Source organism: Megachile rotundata, chromosome 3 (genome assembly GCF_050947335.1).
Source record: "Megachile rotundata isolate GNS110a chromosome 3, iyMegRotu1, whole genome shotgun sequence".
Taxonomy (NCBI): Eukaryota; Metazoa; Arthropoda; class Insecta; order Hymenoptera; family Megachilidae; genus Megachile; species Megachile rotundata.
This window is the reverse complement of record NC_134985.1, coordinates 17,244,758-17,266,600: the sequence shown is the minus strand read 5'-3', so window position 1 is coordinate 17,266,600 and position 21,843 is coordinate 17,244,758. Positions and strand designations below refer to the sequence as shown.

Sequence of the window (21,843 nt, the reverse complement as noted above, 5' to 3'; positions counted from 1 at the left end):
CAATCCCATAATTCCCTTCTACCTAAATCCCCAAATTCTCAACCCAAAATTTCCACCTTCCAAAACTCCATCAGTCCCACCGCAATAAGACAAGAGAACTCAACTTTCCTAACACAAAGTTACGTCAATGACGTGCATCGACCGTGAAAGTACACGCGACCAGCACTGTATACATTTTGAGAAAAAAGAAAAGAAGACACGAATGCAAAGGTGAATTGGTACGCGTGCACGTGTAGGTAGCCACGATACAAAACACTTTCATGGAGATGCGCATCGGCAGCTATATGATCCATGCGAGAGCGACCTCAACCCCTCCGGGTCCTTTTCACGAGTGCACATAATGCGATCTCATTTTATTTTGCGCCTCCCCGTTATCGTCTGCGTTCGCATAACGCCGCCGGCTGGCGTCCATGAGAACGAGGCAAGAAAAAAGAAAAGGAACCCCGGCCCTTTTTCAACGCTTCCTGCTCGTCTTCGCGTAAACCAAAGTCAAGTGGATTTTTCGCCGGCATTCTTCCGCCCTTGGACGCGCGAGCTCGGATGCTTGTGCGTTAATTTGACGCAAAGGGTTGCCATATTTATTCGACGCAATGATACCGGCGGAATGACGAGGATGAAGCAGCAATTTTTTTTCGCAATTTACGCGGTTTAGAAATTTTTGAAGGCAAACATGCTCGAAAACGAATGCGGAGGGCTAATGCGGATTTCAGGTTCTAACATCGTGTTTAGAGTTAGAACGTCATTGACAGAATTTTTGTTGCAATTGTTTCATGAAGCACATGTGAATTGTAAATTTTGGGGTAGTGATTGTAATAGTTGCTTTAAATATGGCATATTGATTTTTGGATGGATTACCATCCACTTTGAGGTAAAATTTAAAAAAAAAATAAATGTATTATACATGTGTAAAGAGGGTTGAAAGAACAAGAGTATAATTTTGAAAATAATTAAAACCGCACCGACTTGCATTTTTTAATAATTTTTTTCCATCACATCTAACAAGGAAGAACAAACAGTAGATCAACAATGTGCGATCGTCAATTAACCTTAGGACCTACATTATATTTTATGGACGTCCGAATTCGACCTTCAGGTCTTCAGAGCCCACAATGGATAAAAAACCCAGCGATCCGTTTGCGACTTTTTGTAACGAACTCCCCTTCGGTATTTTGTATCCCTCTCGGTAAACTGGTGCACGCTTTTACGTTTATACTGCGGCTACCCCCATGGAGGAGGAAGGACGCGGAGCAGAGCGCAGCAACGGGTGAAGATTGGCGGTCCGGGTGTTTGCGAGAACCCGGGTCAGTCGCGGCCCAACCCCATTCTCCTACGGTGTGAGAGTCGAGCATGTGGCAATAAACAATTTGTTACGTGGAGGGTCGAAGCCTGCGGCATACGTTCTCCTGCATTATATCCATCTTCTTCTCGTGCACGGCTGTTGCCGCGAACGCGTACAGTCCACAGCAAATTTATGTAGAATATGGCTGAAGCCTCGTTTAAAGATTTTTGAAAATTTTGGGAATTTGGCAAATTTGGAATATTCGCAAAATAATCTCGAAATTCAAAATTTTCCAAGATGTGGAAGTATAAAATTTATGTAACCTAAATGATTGTAGCTTGAAGTTGAATGTTTGAAGATGTGAAAATTAAAAATTTGAGAATTGAATAATTTGAAGTAGAAATAAAGGAAGGCCACGTCCGAGTGTACCGGGTGCCGCAACAATCGATAGCGACGCGTCACGTTGTTTTCTACGATACCTTCCACGTCGATCGTTAACCTCTCGATTATCGTTGTGGCCAGCTCGACGATCGACGACAATTCGAGCCGTCGCGAACGTCATTCATTATATATGCACTTTGTTCCATCGACAACGACACTATCGTACACCATCGTTTGGCGGATAAATCTGATACCCTTGACGTGCTTCGCGACAACAAAGTTGTTGAATCTAATGCTGGTCCTTTAACGGTGAGCCTTCTACCGCTTCGAAGGTACGACTTAATACCGTTGACGATTACTTTGCTTAGAGACAGATTTTTGATAATGGAGACGTAATCTTCTGTGCAGGGATATTTTGAATTTTTAATAGTTTGAGTGGTGTGTCAGTCGTACCCGGGCGAAGCTGGAATTTTCGCAAGGACCTATTTCAGAGGGAATGATGGTTATGCTAATGCATATGTAGACCACAGAGTACATCAAGTGCTTTTTGAAAAATCACGTTTTATCGTGCGCGTTCTCCGTATGAAATATTTGGTTGGTTGGAATTATTTCGTTCTAACTTGTCTAATGTACGGGCGGTTTATGAATAGCGGAAAAATTATGCGCTTCGAGGTTTTTGTTCCGTTCGTTTGTTCTGTGATGGCTGACACTGAACGCACAGAAATTTAAACAAAATTTATGCAATTTTTACTAGTTTTGTGGAGAGCGGTACATGACACGAATTTGGGAATACAGAAATTTCTGCAGACAAAAGTTTAGAAATATAGAAGTGACAGAAATTGAAGCTCTGAAGATATTAGAAATTTAAGAACACAGAAATTGAAGCTCTGAAGATATTAGAAATTTAAAAACATAGAAATCAGAAAATAATACAAGTGTGGGGAAAATAAAAATTCAAAATGCAGACTCGTATATGTAAAAATATGGCAATAGTAGCTTTGAAACTACAAGGACTTGTAAATATTAAAAATCGAGAATATAAATAATAAAAAAGAATATAGAGATGTGAAATGATAAAAGTATATGAAATATTGGAAACTGCAACTCATTTCAGCAAATCCAAATAAAGAAAGGAACAATGCTACTATTATCTCTTTCATATCGAAATTCATTCTGTACAACATCAAATCTACTTACCATCGGATTTATCATCGAAGACGTTCAATATAAACGTACAAAATAAAAATCACTAACAATACAAAATACGGGGATTGGACATTATACGAACCCGATACTGTATGAATCGGCTTTTAAAAAACGTATCCATAGCAGTGTATCTACGCTTGCATTTCTTTTCAAATCTTCTTTTGTCCGTCGTCACCATGGTCGAGGGAGTTTGAACCCGAAGAAATCGACCGGACTACATCGGAAATACCTGTGTATTCAGATGTGTGTAAAGGACATTCGTACAGTCCGTAAGAAATTTTCTCTAGGGAAAATGTAACGTGGACATAATACATTTTTAGGGATATGAGGATTTAAGAAGTTGACGTGATAAGAATTTTGGAATTTAGGGGATTTTGAGGTTTAGGGATTTGATGGAGAAATTTAAGGATTTGGGGTCTTAAGAATTTAGGGATTTTTAGATTTTAGGGTAAGGAAGGTAGGGTGTTGATTTTTAGGGAAATTTGAGGATTTGAAAATTTGGAGTTGGGGTGAAAATTTTGGGATATAGAAATTTAGGGATTTGATGGAGAAATTTAAGAATTTGGGGATTTTTAGATTTTAGGGTAAGGAAGGTAGGGTGTTGATTTTTAGGGAAATTTGAGGATTTGAAAATTTGGAGTTGAGGTGAAAATTTTGGGATATAGAAATTTAGGGATTTTTTTATGGGGAAATCTAGGGATTTAGAGTGCTATGAATTTGGGGATTTTTAAACTTTAGGGTAAGGAAGGGTGGATGTTGATTTTTAGGGATATTTGAGGATTTAAAAATTTGGAGATGTGAGAGTTTCTGGGGTATAGACATTTAGGGATTTTAAGATTTAGGAATGTGTTGAAATAAGAATCTAGGGATTTGTGGTCCTAAGAATTTGTAAATTTATAGATTTGGGGTATAGGAATTTAGGATAGTAAGGATTTAAAGATCTTAGAAGGTAGAAATGTGGAAAATTAAAAAGTTGCCAAATTTGGAGATGTATATAAATAAAATTGGAAATTAAAATTTATAAATTTGAACAATTAAAAATTTGTTAAAACCCAAGCTGTCGTAACCCAAGAATTATAACATTTAAAAATTGAGTATAAATAATAAAAAAATGAGTAGTACTAAAAATTGAGTATAAATAAAAAAAAATGTATAGTACTAAAAATTAAGTATAAATAATAAAAAATATATAATACTAAAAATTAAGTATAAATAATAAAAAATGTATACTACTGAAAATTTAGTATAAATAATAAAAAATGTACATATAATACGTAACTATAATTGAAAAGATGAAAGTGTACAAATATGGAAATAATGTACACGAGAATGCTATTACGTGTCGGTAAGAACTTCAGACCTAGCCGAGGTATTTGAAAGATTTCAATTCCAGGGAGGATCTCCTGGTAGACAGAGTGTAATCGTCAAGGATCAGATATTCAATATCAGAGGAGACTGGAATAATCGCGGCAGGCGTTGGACACACCAACTTTAATTCAATCAAGCGGCGAGTTTCTATCACGATTGATCAATATTTGCCCGGCGATAGTTCTCTGTGTGGACGGGAATTTAGCTTTCGAGTTTTACGCGACCATCTTGTGAATCGCGAGATTTCTGCACGAAGAAGCATTTTGTACGGTCCTGCTGGCTTGACAAAAATCCTCTTGATAAAAGGCCGATACAGTCAGCTGTGTGGATAGGTCAGCGGTACTTGAGGAGCCTTGATAAAGTTTGAACAAACGAGCGTGCACGGGGATGTATTATAGTTACACCCTTCGTGTAGGGTCTACACTGTAGGACATTGACCAGTGAAATAGATGGAGACAAAAATGATGCTCCCAAATTTAATTTCATTAAGGTGTTGGAAGAGTGAATTCGTCATTGATCAAATTTAGAGAATATTTTCGATAGAACACATGTAAGCTCAAGAAGGCTGCATGAACCAATAATATTCTTAATTTAAAATGGCACGTTGCCAGCTGCAGAAAATAACTACGGATATGTGGATTTGGGAACATGTGGGGATGTGTGGACTTAGACACGTGGATTTAGGGACATGTAAATGTTGAAATATGTGGATCACGTATATGTGGACATTGGAATATGTAGTTTATGAGATACGTGAATGTCGGATTGGACGTTGAGATATATGCATGTCGAAACATATGAATATCAAGGTACATGTAGATGTTATACATGTCGAGTTATACATATGTAATTTTGCATATGTGGTTGTTTAGGTATATACATAGACCTGTGTAGATGATAAAATATGTGGATACATACTTGTGAATATCAAAATACGTAGATGGCTCCGCATGTGTATGTTGAGACATACAGACACCACCATATGTGATTCTACACACATGGATCTACATATGCAGAGAAACTTAGCTATACCTAGGAGCAAGAGTATGAACACCAACACTTTTTATCCCGAACGAAGTAAAACAACGGTAAGTCATAAAGTCCTAATGGAAACAAACGTATGCACCTACCGTTCCATAAAAGTTCCCACATAACTAGAGTGAGGCTGTACCGCGTAACACGCGAAGAAAGATAAAGAAGAGGGCAAGAGCCAGTTCACCGGACAGTTGTTATCTTATTACTGATATCGCATCGCAGCCGTTGTTCGCGTCTCGTCCCGGTTTCGTCCCTTGTCCTGAACAAATGTTTGCGCCGCACTGCCGCGGACAGATAGTGGTGCAAACCGGCCCTGCAGAAGAGTCGCTTCCTGTTTGCGCTGGAAAGTACGGCCCGCTGCTGGAAACACGTACAACGCATACCAAGTTGCGCGACAAACGAGTAAACGTAGACAAACGGGACCACGATCGACCATCCTCTCTGTAACCGGCTATTTGGGTTAGCACGAGTTATCGCCTTTCGGAACTTCCCTACAGTCCCGTCTTTCGAAAGGCTTTCCACGACGCGGCCTCAACATGCGCTCTCATAATGCATTATCTCCTGGGGATGTGTTATACGCGCTCGAACAACGTAGCCTCGGTCTCAGCGGATCGAACTTGCCGTGTTTGCGCTCCTGGTTAGTCGCAACCACCGCACCGAAACAGCTCCTGTAACGTTTCGTCAACGTCGTTAACGCAACCAGCTGTTGATGGGGATCAACTTTTGTGTGGAGATCGTTTTACCTTCACTGATCTCGTATTTCTATAGAACGTCGATCATCTTTTGTTTTGTCACGATCAATAAGCAAACAATTTAGCTGGATGACTGTTTTATCACAGACAGGACTTATTTCCTCTGAAATTTGGATATTTTAGGGACTTGCTTTAGGGTCACTGGAGAAAATGACCTTTGGGAATTTTCATTTTTGCCTGCGATTTTAAGTGCCGCATTAAAATATGAAGGGGTAGGTTCACGATATGTCGCACAGTATATTTCTCTCGAAGTTGCTTTATTTATGTTATTTGTAATTTTTGCTCCTATATTGTCTCATATTGTTAGCCACATTCGAATGTGAAGAGGTAGGTGGTCTGTTTACTATCTCTCGCACAGTTTATTTCTGTTGAAGTTTGTTTGTTTATATTATTTTTAATCTTGTTCCTATGTTGTCCTATATTGGTAGCCACATATCGAATGTGAAAGGGTAGGTCTGTTTATCTGTCGCACAGTTTATTTCTTTTGAAGTTGGTTTATTTATATTATTCATAATTTTTGTTCCTATATTGTCCTATATTGGTAGCCACATATCGAATGTGAAAGGGTAGGTCTGTTTATCTGTCGCACAGTTTACTTCTTTTGAAGTTGGTTTATTTATATTATTCGTAATTTTTGTTCCTATATTGTTAATGTTTATCTATTAATTGTAGAGGTAATATTCCCAGAATATCGCAAATTTTCCGAGTGAAATCGCGTTCCAGAAAAAAGCGCATCCTTGATCGAGTCCCAGCGGACCAACTAATTTACGTCCGGCATATTTTGAAAAAGTAGCTTTTTAATCGGGTCGCAACGACGATACAGGTGCACGATAAACGGACGTTTTCATAATGGGTTAATGCACAAGCGGTACGTAACGAGTGCACGCATTGGATAAACGGGGCCGGCTGCTTTGACGCGTACACATTTACACGGGCGAGATAACGCGCAGGTTGACGATTAACGGAAAAAACAGTCGCGTGTACACGTTGTTTATCCGCGTGTATAGTTTATGGCACGGAAACGGTATTAGCTGTTCCGGATAAACGAAACGTTTCGTTGCGAGCCGCGAGTCGTCCGCCATATTTCCCCCGTCTAAGACAAATGATGCATCGCCCTTTCGGAAAATATATCAAGCGTGAAAGATACGGCGAAGAAAATTCAGGAAGGCATCTCCCGTGAGCTTCATCGCGTTGCTCTATGCCTGCGTACGCTAAAAAGATCGATTCGGAGTCTGAAAGCGTAAGGAGTAGAATGTCGATGCCAGTTTTATGTAACGCCGACGCCATTGCGATAGTCCGCGAATTCCATTGGCGGATAGTTTTACTGTCCGAATGTACACTCGCGTGCAATATACGCTTTCTTCTGGTATGTACACTCACATACTCACTTTAGAATTTTTGCTCTCAAGTTTTATGTATGTGTAGCAGTTTGTAATTCTTTAAAATTTTCCTATCATCAAATTTCTGGACTTTCAAATCTCCAAATAGCTATTTTGCTAACATTGTGTTTCTATATTTCTAGGATCTCAAGTCCCAAGATCCACAAATAGTTATGTTCCTAATATTCTACGTTTTCATATTCCTACACTACCAAATCTGTAGTTCCTCGAATATCTATGTCCTCAATTTTCTATATACCCCAATTTCTAGGCTTTCAAATTTCAAGATTCCCAAACAGCCATGTTCCTAGCATTCTATGTCCCCATATTCCTATGCTACCAAATCTCTACATCTTCAGATCTTTTCAAATGTCTAAATCTTCGAACCTCCTCAAATGTTTAAATCTTTGGATCTCTTCAAATGTTTAAATCTTCAGATCATTTCAAATGTCTAAATCTTCGAACCTCCTCAAATGTTTAAATCTTTGGATCTCTTCAAATGTCTAAATCTTCAGATCATTTCAAATGTCTAAATCTTCGAACCTTCTCAAATGTTTAAATCTTTGGATCTCTTCAAATGTCTAAATCTTCGAACCTCCTCAAATGTATAAATCTTTGGATCTCTCCAAATGTCTAAATCTTCGAACCTCCTCAAATGTTTAAATCTTTGGATCTCTTCAAATGTCTAAATCTTCGAACCTCCTCAAATGTTTAAATCTTTGGATCTCTTCAAATGTCTAAATCTTCGAACCTCCTCAAATGTTTAAATCTTTGGATCTCTTCAAATGTCTAAATCCAGAATCTCCTCAAATGTTTAAATCTTTGGATCTCTCCAAATGTCTAAATCTTCAGATTCCTTCAAATGTCCAAATCTTCCTATATCCCCATACCACAAAATGTCTAACTCTCCAAATTCCCACACCCCCAAATTCCCTTCCTCAAATTTTTAAACCATCGGTAAATTAAAATAAAAAAAAATGTCCTTAAAGTAGTAAAAACTAGCACCACTATTTGGCATATTTTTCTTGCGAAAAGGAGATTTGCTGTTGACTGTACGAGAAGCCTGACGAGCTTTCGCGAGCTGAACGACAACTCGAAATAGCATCGACAGCGACCCAGAGTAGCGGGGAAATGCTCGCGAGATTATTTGGAAAGCCGCCGAGATACAAACTATCTGATCAAGACAAGGCTGACCTAAACAACTGTTACCTAAACGTATCTACAACCGACAGAGGATCTTCTCGTGGTTGAACAGGTGTTGAGGGGACAGGTCCCAAATTAAACACCCTCCTAACTATCTGTTTGACGAAGGACAGCTATCGGAACATCAACTCAACTGTACCTGTTATTTGTATGATGTATTTTTAAGAAATTCGGAGAAAATTTGGGGTATGTTCATTTTTGAAGGTGTGTTTTTGGTAAATATACATTGACAGTATTATTAACGTGTCATCAAAGTTAGTTGTGGTCAAAGTTAGGGATTTCTGTTTATTATTTAAGATGTGGTTGTTCATTTTGATTGAAGGATTAGCAAAATGTGGTACATGAGTGTATGAGTATTTATTTTTTGTCGTTTGAAGAAATACAAAATTTCATTCTTTCTAAACAGTTGTCCTTGTTCTCCTAACTGAATTATGAAAATATTTTGTATGAATTTTATTTGAATTTTATCAAAGTACTCAGCTATACCTACAATCATATAAGAGACTTAATTGACATGAAATTATTATATAATAAATTAAATGAATGTCAGGTTGAACAAGTACATCACATAAGTAGAAGCGAAACATATGGACCAACAATATATTAATACTGAACATTGATCACTAATAAAAATTGAAACTAATCGAACGAATATTAGGTTGAACAAGTACGTCACCTAAGTAGGAGTGAAAAATATAGACCAATGATATATTAATACTGAACATTAAAAATTGAAACAAAGTCCAAACTTTAACTCCACACAAAATTGAATACCAGCACCTATTTTTTACCCCCAGATATCAAAAGTTAGCAGATCGATATTCGCTAAAGAGCAGCCCGAGAAATAAGAGCAGGTACAGCTAAAGAACTAGTTTGAACGCTATCATCTAGATTATTAAAAACAAGGTAGAGAAAAAGTTTCGTAAAATATGGTCTCATTACTCGTGAAACGTTCCGCGTAAAATATCCGTGGCAAGTCACAAGGCATCTAATTATTTCCAGCAATCTAGCCGCGGATAACGATCTCTCTGTCGCTCGTACGAGATTGTACCCGAACGAAACAAAGAGCTTATGATATATTAACAGCGTCGACGATTAAAAGGAGAATTACCCGACAGTAATAACATTACGGTAAAGATGCTGGCGGCGCGATATAGCCAGTCGTTTATCGTGAAATCCTTATAAAAATGTTTACGAGAAAGTCGAGTCTCCGGCTGGCTGAAATCGACGTGTTAATCGCACGCGATGCTGACAGTACCGCGCGCAAAATGCGACTGTAATCTCACGCGCGTGATCGCACGGTGAACAGGCCGATTATTCATTATGCCCCCTGAGCCGTTTCAACGTGACGATGTCGTGCACGCAATTACTCTATGGCTGCTAGGTCTACTCGATAAATACTTTGTTCGAGGGAAATGGAGATTTTTAGTTTCAGCTGTACAGTTAGAGTGTGCATGTGGTTCAGGTGCTGAAAGATAATTATGAGTTAAGTCTGGGATTAGGTTCGAGGAGGTTGGACATTGATAGTTTATGGGATATATTTATTATGATTCATTCGACTATTCTAGATAATCTCAGTATGGTTCTACAGTTTTCAGATTTCTACATGGTTGAATGAGTCTATGATTATGTCTTTGAACCAAGTTATCAATTTTGGAGTAGGACTCATGGAGACCATAATTTTAACTTGGAGTTACTGAAGTCTGGAACTCTTGCATATTTATATTTCTATTATTTGGGTGCTTGAATATTTATATTTGCAAATCTGCTATTTTTTAAATCTATAAATTTGTTACGTTACCAAAGTTTCAATTTTATCAATTTTTATATCCTTAAGTTCACAAACTTGTAAGTTCACAAATCAACTTTGAAATTTCTAGCTTCCCAAACCCTCAATTCCCAAACTTCTAAATTTCTAAATCTTTAGATACTCAAATTCTTAAACCCCAATTTTTAAATTCTGAATTCTTCAAGTTTTAATTTTTCACATTACCAAATTCCTATATTTTAAAATTTTCAAATCCTCAAATCCATAAATCCCCAAGTCTCCAAATCTTCAAGTCCCTAAGTTCCCAAAGTGTAAAAATTCCCAAAGTCTCAAAATTTCCAAGGTCCCAGAATTCCCAGAATTCCCAAACTCCACAAGTTCCCAAATCTCCAAATCCCCAAGTTTCCAAGTTTCCAAATCCCCAAGTCTCCAAGTTTCCAAGTCCTCAAGTTCCCCAATCCTTAAATCATCGAATCCTGAAATTACCAAATTTCCAAGTCCCCAAGTTCCCAAATCCCCAAATCCCCAAATCTCCAACTCTCCAAATCTCCATGTCCCAAATACTCCCAATTCTTTAAATCTCCAAATCCCAAATAACCCGAATTCTCCAAACCTCCAAATCCCCAAATCTCCAAATCTCTAAATCCCAAATAACCCCAATTTCCCAAACCTCCAAATCCCCAAATCCCCCAATCTCCAAATCCCAAATAACCCCAAATCGCCAAATCCCCAAATCCCCAAATCCCCAAATCCCCAAATCCCCAAATCCCCAAATCCCCAAATCCCCAAATCCCCAAATCCCCAAATTCCAAAATCCCCAAATCCTCAAATCCCCAAATCCCCAAATCCCCAAAATCCCAAAATCCCCAAATCCCCAAATCCCCAAATCCCAAGTCCCCAAATCCCTAAATCTCCAACTCCCAATTTATCACATCCCAAAATTCCTAAACTCCTCAAATACTCAAATCTCCACCCGAACTTCCCAGATCTACAGATCCTCAAATTTCCAACTTCCCAAACTTCCCGAACTTGAAAATGGGATTAGTCTACGATACAACGCGAGTCTACGTTCCTAATTTCAACCTCCGTGCATATAATTGTTCGCAAACTTAGCCTATCACAACACCTTTAAACTTTTCTTAACTCCCGCGCTTAATTTCTCTCTAGAATCTCCCAAAATTCTCTCTAATTCGTAGATTTTCCTCAGTCTCTCCCTAAATCGTCCCAAATAATTAATGACCTCACATACCGTTTACATCGTCCTACACATTTATTTCTTCTTAGCTCTCCAGTTCTAACTCTTGTAACCATTCTCCAAATTACCAATAAATGAAAACTCGGTCATAAGAACGTGTTCACCCGGAATTAACTTAGCAGAAAAACATCGAGAGATCTACTGTAAATTGTACGAGACCGTTCCTCGAAAATGATCCGATGTCTTCGCTCGTTATCTCGGACGACCTTATAATTGCTTCGACGCGAAGACACCCCCCTTTGTTGATGGGTAAGGCGCTAATAAACGTCTTCGTAAATATTCCACGGATAGAGAGAGAATGTTTCATCGCGTTGAAAGCTCGTCGAGCTTGATCGACGCCGGCTGCATCGAGGTTGGCCAGCGAGAGGCAGATTTTCGTGGAATAAACGGAGAAATTTCGGTCCAGCTCTGGGGGTTTGTTGTTATTGCTGTTCTCGCCAACAGAGCCGGGCAATTCCTAAATAATTACGCTTTTAATTAGGTAACGCTGAAAACGCGCTGCTAATTTTCATTTAATTTCTGCCTTGTAACGGATTCTATTCAAAAGCTGCGCACCGGTAGCCACGCTTTGGAGAATTTATTATCGCGAACGCGCGTAATTGAACGTTCGCGAATATTTCACAAGATATGCGAGCAATTTTCCCCGAATCCTTAATGAAAGCTTATTAACTATTATCGCGGTCATAAATTTTGCCGCGCTTCTTCGAACATGTGAGTCACTTTGATAAATAAGAGGAAAGTCGAATCAACAAATTCTACGTCTCACTGTTCCAATCTAGTGATGGGTTTATACCCACGAGGGGCACTGATGTCAAAATGGTGGACACTCTTCTTTGAAAAATTAGACATCTGGGACTTTCTAATTTCTGTGCTCAAGCATTGCAATTTTTTATATCCTCAAATTTCTCACTTTGATAAATAAGAGGAAAGACGAATCAACAAATTCTACGTCTCGCTGTTCCAATCTAGTGATGGGTTTATACCCACGAGGGGCACTGATGTCAAAATGGTGGACACTCTTCTTTGAAGAATTAGACATCTGGGACTTTCTAATTTCTGTGCTCAAGCATTGCAATATTTTATATTCTCAAATTTCTCACTTTGATAAATAAGAGGAAAGACGAATCAACAAATTCTACGTCTTGCTGTTCCAATCTAGTGATGGGTTTATACCCACGAGGGGCACTGATATCAAAATGGTGGACACTCTTCTTTGAAGAATTAGATATCTGGGACTTTCTAATTTCTGTGCTCAAGCATTGCAATTTTTAAATTCTCAAATTTCTCAGCTGTAAGATATTCAAATTCCTAAACAATAATTTTATAATTTTTTGATACACAAATTTTTAACATCTCAAGTTGAACATCACATGAGACGTAAGATTTAAAAATTCCTATATGAGATTCCCAAATGGCCCTATTTTGAAGGTCCTAAATTTCCCTCATCCCTCAGTGCACCCCTTTTGGCACTCGATGAAATCGTTCTACCCTCAACATCGATTTCAATTGTTCTCCATGAACGGGATTATGAATTCGCGTTAGGGTAAATGTTATCCCGCTCGCGTTTCCAACGCTGAAAGTCGAATATTTGAATCCCCTACGCCGATCGAATTGTACAGTAGCGTTGTTCGTTTCTGTTAATTAATTCACAAACGCACAAAGTGAATTCCGAATCGTCGCTCGCAAATTCCCATCCTGCTTGCGGTTTTATCCTTCCACGCGTTACAATATAACCCGATGAAAATACAGTTGCAACGGTACACAAAGTAAAGAGAGAGGGAGAGAGCGGTTGTTCCAAAAATACGCACTTCGGGTACGCATCAAAGGCACTGGACGTGCATACTCGCTCGCCCACCGTAATTTGATTGTTCTGTTTATTTCTCGTAAATGAAATTAAAATAGCTCGACTTCTCGGTGCAGTGGGTTTCGGCGACAGCGAAAAGAGGAGCGAGAGAGGGAGACAAGAACAACAGGGGAGAGAGAGGGGACGAAAGGGTGAACTCGGAGGCGGTGGAAGCTTATTGCGACTCCACCTTTTTAATTAAAGTTTGAAACTGAACTAGCGCATGCAAGAGGGTTCCGTGGCCCCGAGCGAAGAGTAGTACGGCACATAAAATAGTCAAGTGTAGCTTTCTTCTCGGCCGAGCACTGTCATTCTGCTTGTTTAACATTCTTGCCATTATAAAATGAACGACGAAGACAGGATTCACGGCAGTTCCCTTCATTTACAAATGAAATTCCGGAAGTTTAATCATTTTATAACGCCTCGACAAGTATCATTATATTACCTTGCTGCATAAATTTCCCGCGCTGATTCCTTATTGGATTCAAAACGTCGTAACTTTTCCCGCGTTAAACGTTCGCGGACACGTAATACGCTGTATTTCATGAATATTCAGGCGTGATTGAAAATACCGTTGGAACCGATACTATTTTATTTCATTTTATTCACACTCTTTGTAGGACACTTTCGAAGATAACTTAGCATTTTCATATTAAATCATTTTCATAAACGCCATTCAACCATTTAAAAATGGCGGTCAGGTAATATTTTTGTTACATAATTTAACATAAATATTGATAATTATTCGTATTCACAAACGTTCGTTTAATAAATATAAAAATTAATACTTTGTTTAGGAAAGATATTACTTAAAAACATATGTCAGAAACGAAAGATTACAGCATCCTAACCTCTACATAATTAATAAAAGAAGAAAATTATCTAAGACCATGCTTGATGTTACGTTGCCTAACCAGTGTAGTTTAAACACATCTGTTTAATAAATATAAAGATTAATACTTTGTTTAGTAAAGATATTACATAAAAGCACATATCACAAACGAAAGGTTACGGCATCCTAACCTCTATATGATTAATACAAGAAAAAAATTGTTTAGACTCATACTTGATGTTACATCACCTAACCAGTGTAGTTTAAATAAATTCCTTTAAAGACAAACATTCCTACTTTGTCCAGTAAAAATTTGTTTTTCCATAAATAATTAAATACAAAATCTCTTAACCTCTTCATGGTTGAACTGATTTATGTGTCTCGGACTTGACGTCATATAAAATAACACTTGATGCAAATAACACTGATGCAAATCAAGTTTAGACCGCGTCACAGATGTTACCAAAAAAGCACCAATTTCCGAAATTTTCGCAAAAATTCGATAACAACCGTGCGACAAAAACGATTACTCAAACGCGATGCATAAATAAGTGCGATTCACGCAAGTGTCCCGTATCTAATTCACCTTCATAAGCTTTATAGCGCCATTGTGCCGGAGCCTGGAGCTACCATTAATTTCGCTAATGGTTAATCAATAAACAAGCAAGTTTACCGGTGTTAAACTAGGCTGCGTGTACGTGTGCGTGGTACAAATTCGGTTGATGCATGACAACGGATAAAAGAGGGACAAATAAAGGTCTGTATAAAGCTTTCGTAGGCACTTAAGTAGGTAACGGAGGGAGAATAAGAAAATGGACACCTGTTCGGTGTTGTGCGTGTATACACGAACACTGAATGGCCAGGAAAATGAGAGACGACCGAAAAAAGATGAACTGAAGAGCCGCGAACGAACAGGAAGAGAAATTATCGCGGAACAGACGCTATTTGTTATCAGTCCCAAGTAATATAATGGCTCATATGGTCGTTGATTGATGTTCCTACGCGATGCGTTCCGATCGTATTCATGAAATATAATAATCTTCAGGCGGTCTTTGTTGGTGGAATGAAACAAAGGAGATTGAAAGTGTTGATAGAAATTGAGAAAAAATTTGTGTTTCAAGTTGGAGTGATTGCTATGGGTAGACATGTGGTGGAGATTCTTGCTTTGAAATTTATTAGGGATATAGGGATATGTGGATGTAGGAACAGAGACATACAGATACATACAGAGACATACATATACATACAGATACAGATATAGAGATATATGTAGAAATATAGAGATGTAGGGATATACAGAAATGTATATGATATAATATAGAGATGAAGCTTTTTTGAACATAGTCATCTAGGGATATAGACATGCAAGGTTTTACTAAAACAGAGTTCTAGGGATTAGAGATGCAAGGTTTGACGAATATAGAGATCTAGGGATATAGAGATACAAGGTTTTGCATAAAAATTCCCAAGACCCAAAACTCTCAAGTTCCCAAAATTCCCAAAGATCCCAAATTCCCACGGACCCAGTATTTCCAAAGTCCCAAAATTTTCAAGATCCCAAAATTCCCAGAGTCCCAAAATTCTCAAGGTCCCAAATTCCCAAGGACCCCAAATTTTGAAGAACCCAGTATTTCCAAAGTCCCAAAATTCTCGGAGTCCCAAAATTGCCAAAGTCCCAAAACTCTCAAGTTCCTAAAATTCCCAAGGTCCTAAAATTCTTAAGGTCCCAAAATTCTCAAGGGCCCAAAATTCTCAAGATCCCAAAATTCCCAGAATCCCAAAATTACCAAAGTCCCAAAACTCTCAAGTTCCCAAAATTCCCAAGGTCCTAAAATTCTTAAGGTCCCAAAATTCTCAAGGTCCCAAAATTCCCAAGATCCCAAAATTCCCAAGGGCCCAAAATTCTCAAGATCCCAGAATTCCTAAAGTCCCAAATTCTTAAGGTCCCAAAATTTCCAAAGTCCCAAGACTCCCAAAATCCCATAAATCCCCAAAATCCCAAAACTCCCAAAATCCCATAAATCCCATAAATCCCATAAATCTCCAAAATCCCATAAATCCCAAAAATCCTCAAAATTCCAAAAATCTCAAATTTACAAATCCCCAAATTCCCAATCTCCCAAACCCAGTACAAATATCACTTCCCTCCAAAATCCCCAGAACCACATATTTGCACCAACCCCCAAAACTCTGCATCGATCACCACAAACAACCCCCAACCACTAGGAATTTTCCCCGAATTATTACAGTTTCCATAACGATCACAAGCGATCTATTTACGAGTCCCTCTACCGTTTCTAATTGTATACGATCGTTCCATGAAAAGCGCGTCATTATCGCGACAGATTGGCCGTCAAGCCGGCGAGCGTATCCGCGTGAAGAATACAGTCGAGATTACAAATAGACACGTGAATGGATCGCGATCATAAGAGGTTTCCAAGGAGTCGTTGACATGAAGCAGTTATAAGTAGAATGACGCGTACGGTACACACTGTGTTACGCGAGGAGAATCGCTTATCGCGCGGAAGCAACCAGTGGTGCAGTTTCCACGTGGCCTTATGACAGCTACGTCTCGCTACGATTAATATCAGTCAGACGCGTACGTGCGAACACGATCGTCCTCGTAATATGCACGATATTCGTGTACGGATACTCCCTTGTCTCTTAATCGTTGCGTGTCGTGAGATAAGTGGATGGAATTGTTGAAATGCTAACGGATACCTCGACCGTGCGTGTTCACGGGTAGAGTATGTTCTTTTTTTGTGGAGACATCGTTAATTATTGATGGACTTGATTAGGGTGATGGGAGAGCTTCTTTTATATTTGTGTGGTGATTTTGTTTTTTATGGAAACTGATGTGGTTGCAATTCTAGTGATTCTACGGTGACTTTATAGTGATTGTATATTAATTCTATAGTTACCTTATAGTCAAGCTATAGTCACGTTATAGTCTTTATGCATGTATAGTAAGTCTATGGTTACTGTATGGAAATTCTATGATGACTTCATGTTGACTCAATGGTAACCTTATAGAGTACAGATTCTATAGTAATTCTGTAATAATTTTATAGTGATTTTACTGTGATTCTGTAGTAATTCCATAGGGACTTTATAGTGATTTTACAGTCATTCTGTAGTCATAGTGATTCTATACTAATTTTATAGTGACTTCATAACATTCCATGGTGATTCTATAGTAACTCTATAAGTGACCCTATATTGATTTCACAGTAATTCTTTAGTAACTTGAAAATGATTCCATAATGATTCCATAGTGACTCCATAGCAATTTCATAGTGATTCTATAGTAACTCCATAGTGACCCTATATTGATTTCACAGTAATTCTCTAGTAATTTTAAATTGACTATATAAACATTCTATGGTGACTCCACAGTGACTCTATAGTAATTCCATGATTCTATAATGATTCTATAACAATCAAATTTTAAGTAGAATAAAAGTAAACTTAATAATCAACCATTCCCACCCTCAAATATTAATGAAAACAAAACCATATGATCTCTTCGCAAAAACTAAAATATAATATTCTTAAAGTGTCCCAAAGTTTCCTAAAGTTTGATACACCCTTCTAAAAAATATAGAAGTGAAAATTCATTTAAATGTAATGATGTGTAATGTAAAATAATGAGACGAGAATTTCCATATACATTTGATTGTATACGTATAAGTCTAAATGGATTTTAGTTGTTCTTTTGCATTTTGATTGATACGAAGCAATTCTTGTTTTATTACACGTAAATACGGAATTTTACGATAAATTCGATTTAATATTTTATGTACAAATAGTTGGATCAAATACGGTGCTGATTGTATCGAGTAAAAATACATTTCGCAGCGAGTACTGTTGACTTAAAAACAGCAGAAGATAAACATAACTTTTCCGCGTTAATTAAATGATCCGTCTGTTCAATATGCTGATATGAAATGTAACGATCTCTCGAGATTTAAATGTTCGATAAATCTTGTTTTGAATAATTAAAATTTACATCTGCGAATGAGTCTTTGACGATGATTGTTATGTTGAATACGTTCGTTTTTTGGGATATCATATTTTAATACTTGAAGGGTGAGTCAAATATCTACCAGTAGAATTCAGATTTTTATTCGATTGAATATTGTAACTTCAGTCATATTCGTAATAATCGAAAGAATATCCTGCAACATTTCATTTTAAATTAATATGAAATTGAACGAAACAGATTCAATTAATATGTGAGTTTTGAAAGAACAATCACTTGCTGCACCGATATTAATATTCCACTGCAAATATTTATTTTAATAAATCTTGCCATTTCCATAAGAAAAGTGATAAAATGAGAGAATAAACCAACGTATTAAATCTTGTCATAAATTATGAAATTTTTTTGGCATAAATTTAAAATAATGAACCTAGTCGTGGTTATAATTCCTCTATTAAAAATCGGAGCGTTCAATCAATATTATATTACAAAGTCACTAGTACAAATTGAATTTTCAAATTATTATGAAGATTTAAAACAAGTGGGACGAAGTAATATATTTGATGTGTTATTTGGCTAATAAACAAAATAATGCAATTCAAGCACTCAAACTCATGGATAAATTAAAATCTCAGAACGTATCTCGAAAGGCACATGATCTGCTTTCTACGAGGTATAATTTACTCTTGTTTCCATGAAAATACTTTGAACTATTAATATTAATTAAAGGTACGATAATTACTTTCCTGTACAGAAATACACTTAACATCTACTTAATCACTTATGTAGAAACAGGTAATTATCCAGTCTGATGCACAGATGTGATTTCTTGTACACCTGTGTGATTAATGCAAACCAGTCTTAAAAATGATTCGACTATCAAGTTAGAAAGTCTCAAAAAATAATAACCTACAGATAAACCTACATAATTCATAAAATATCCAATAATAATTTTTCAAAAATTATTCCAAAAATTGAAATTAATTCACCTCCTAAAAAGCTTTAAAAAAATATTTTTATACGTAAAAATTCACATTACTGGAATAACAGAAATTACCGTAAAACTAGAAATATCATATAAAAACAACCGTAGTCAAATAGCGATAATTCATAATTCAACATACAACGTAATTCATAAAATTACAAGTCGGCTTAACTGCGAACGGTATTACTACGGTCGCACGAATCATCACTCATAGCTCCAATCCGCACGGACTTCGTACAAAACATCAAATACAAAGTACATCCTCCGTTATCCTCAAACAAAAAAATTGCGCACCGTATTGCGTATATCCCCCCTGTCACTGAATACGAATACACATTTCGTTACACACGAAACATCGTTCTATTCAAACGGAAGTTCAACTGTATTCTAAGAATATTGGCAAGCGACAAAGGAAGCACGTCTGCCGTCAAGAATTCCTAGCCACGAATCGAAGTCGAACTGCCACGCGAACTACGTTTTAACGTTAAAAAAAATGTCACTCACGTTTTATGACAGCAAGATTCTCGTGGACACAGTGCAGTTACAGTTTACCCCTTCGGAACACACTGTCTTCTCGAATCACGCGCGCAACGTGCAACTTCGCGTCATGACACCGGCACCAGAAACACTGATCGACGGAAACCGATCAAACTTGCCTTTCGCGCGATGGAAATGTTTAAACGAGCCTGTACGGTTTTCGCGCGTTAAGGCGAACGAGCATGGGTACGGCCAATCGACGAAGGCAATGCGTACCCCTCGCGACCCCGTGACGAACTGAGGATCACACTGACGGCGCAGCGCCACCGTGACCCGTGGTGGCACCGTAAACTAAACTCATACTCCTATATACCGCCTGTCGTGTGCCCGCACACGCGACCGCTACTGCATATCCCGACAACTTTCGTCAACTTTGTCTTTTGAGTTTTCAATTCAGCTGACGCGTATCGCTTGATCGTAAAACCGTTGACCGAGTAATTCGATGCCAAGGATATTTACCGGAGTGACTTTACTTATATTTGCACGAGGAGATTCAATCCGCAGGATACTTCCGTAAGTAACTGTTTTAAATATTAATATGGCGGAACCTTCTCGACTTTACGAATTTATGTTCTTTAATTTAACCTAACCATAAATAGCACTTGGAATTGACGTAACAAAATTAGAAATCTGACTTAGATTTTAAGAATAGAATTTTAACAGAGGTTTTATAAGAATACAAATAAGGAATAAAAGAAAGATTTATAAATATGGCGGAACTTTCTGGATTTTGCGAATATATATTTTTTAATTAAAGTTAAACATAAATAGTACTTGATGTAACAAAATTGGAAATTCGACTTGGATTTTAGAAATAGATTTTTGAGGAAGGTTTTGTAAAGATATAAATGAGGAATAAAGGAAAGATTTATAAAAATGTAAGACGAAAATTAAGATTCAAAGGTTAAGATATGGTTTTAAGACAAAGTTAAGACATGGCTTTCATGTTGATTCCTACATATGTTTTCTGTATATGTTGAAGTACATCATGATTTTATCTCGACTTGTTTTGAAAGGTACGTTGAGCGCGTTCGAAAGAACAGTCATAGAGTATTATGAAAATAGACGGCTCAGTTTCTGTTAATCTTTGACGCGTCTGCCATAGTGAATATTAACGTATGTAGTCAGACGTTAGGTGTCCACATACGTCATTTCGTCAGACAAAATGTCTGACACGTACGTATTCCACTGATAATTATTACATATAAAACTCTCCTATAAAATTGATATTTTTATTAGCATACCAAGATACTTGACATTATTCTTCAAATATTAATTTCTCTAGTAATTAGTATTCTCTATCTCTTAAATTTTTCAGTTGTGTAAATTTTAACAGGAATATTAATGAACAGTTATCGTTTTTCTGTAATTATGCAAATGGATGCAGGTTTTTTATTTACCCTTAATTGTTTCGTGAATCGAAGCATATGTCGATATTTTTTGAAGCCTTCATTTGCATGCATTTAAGATGTTAATTGAATTAATATACTTACAACGAGAAAAATTTAAAAAAGGGCAACTTTGCAGGTTACATATTTCCATAGAAATTACGCATTTAGCAGTGCGATATTTTCCCTTTTCAGTTTTTTTATTTATTCGAAAACTTTGAACATAATCGTGTTGGTCGTTTTACAAAGGTCGTTCTGCAACCCACTGCGCCATTTTCGCTATTTGTCTCGTAAAAATTCTACAATGAACGAATTGCAGAATCCGTGTACGGTATTTCCACCGTCTATCGACCATTTTTATCGTGTCGTTTTATTTATTTTAGTTTGGCGACATAAGCTGCGATATAAAATACATATACAATTTTATGACCGGTCACAATTTTTCTGGTTTTCTTTTTTTTTACATAGCGAATTTGAGGTGGGTTCGCAGTCGCTTTATACAATTGTGATTTCGTGCAGTAAATTGCGTGTGCTTCCTTTTCTATGTGGTTTCGATTCGTCGTAGGTTCTGAGGTTTAACTTTGTTATGCGATGAATGTCGTAGGTCCCTGAAATAATAGCTGACGTGATTCTGAGTAAGATTTCCCTTT

The 21,843-nt window shown here is 37.4% G+C and overlaps 1 protein-coding gene across 4 annotated transcripts in view; it reads right to left on the bottom strand.

Annotated features, from left to right (window-relative positions):
* LOC100882367 (discoidin domain-containing receptor 2) overlaps positions 1-20,053 on the bottom strand; it is a 275,352-nt gene extending 255,299 nt beyond the window's left edge. For all 4 annotated transcript variants that reach the window (XM_076530135.1, XM_076530133.1, XM_076530136.1 and 1 more), the window contains exon 1: positions 19,773-20,053. The gene's annotated coding sequence lies outside the window, so the exon portion shown is untranslated. The remainder of the gene's footprint in view (positions 1-19,772) is intronic.
* Positions 20,054-21,843: the final 1,790 nt, after the last annotated feature.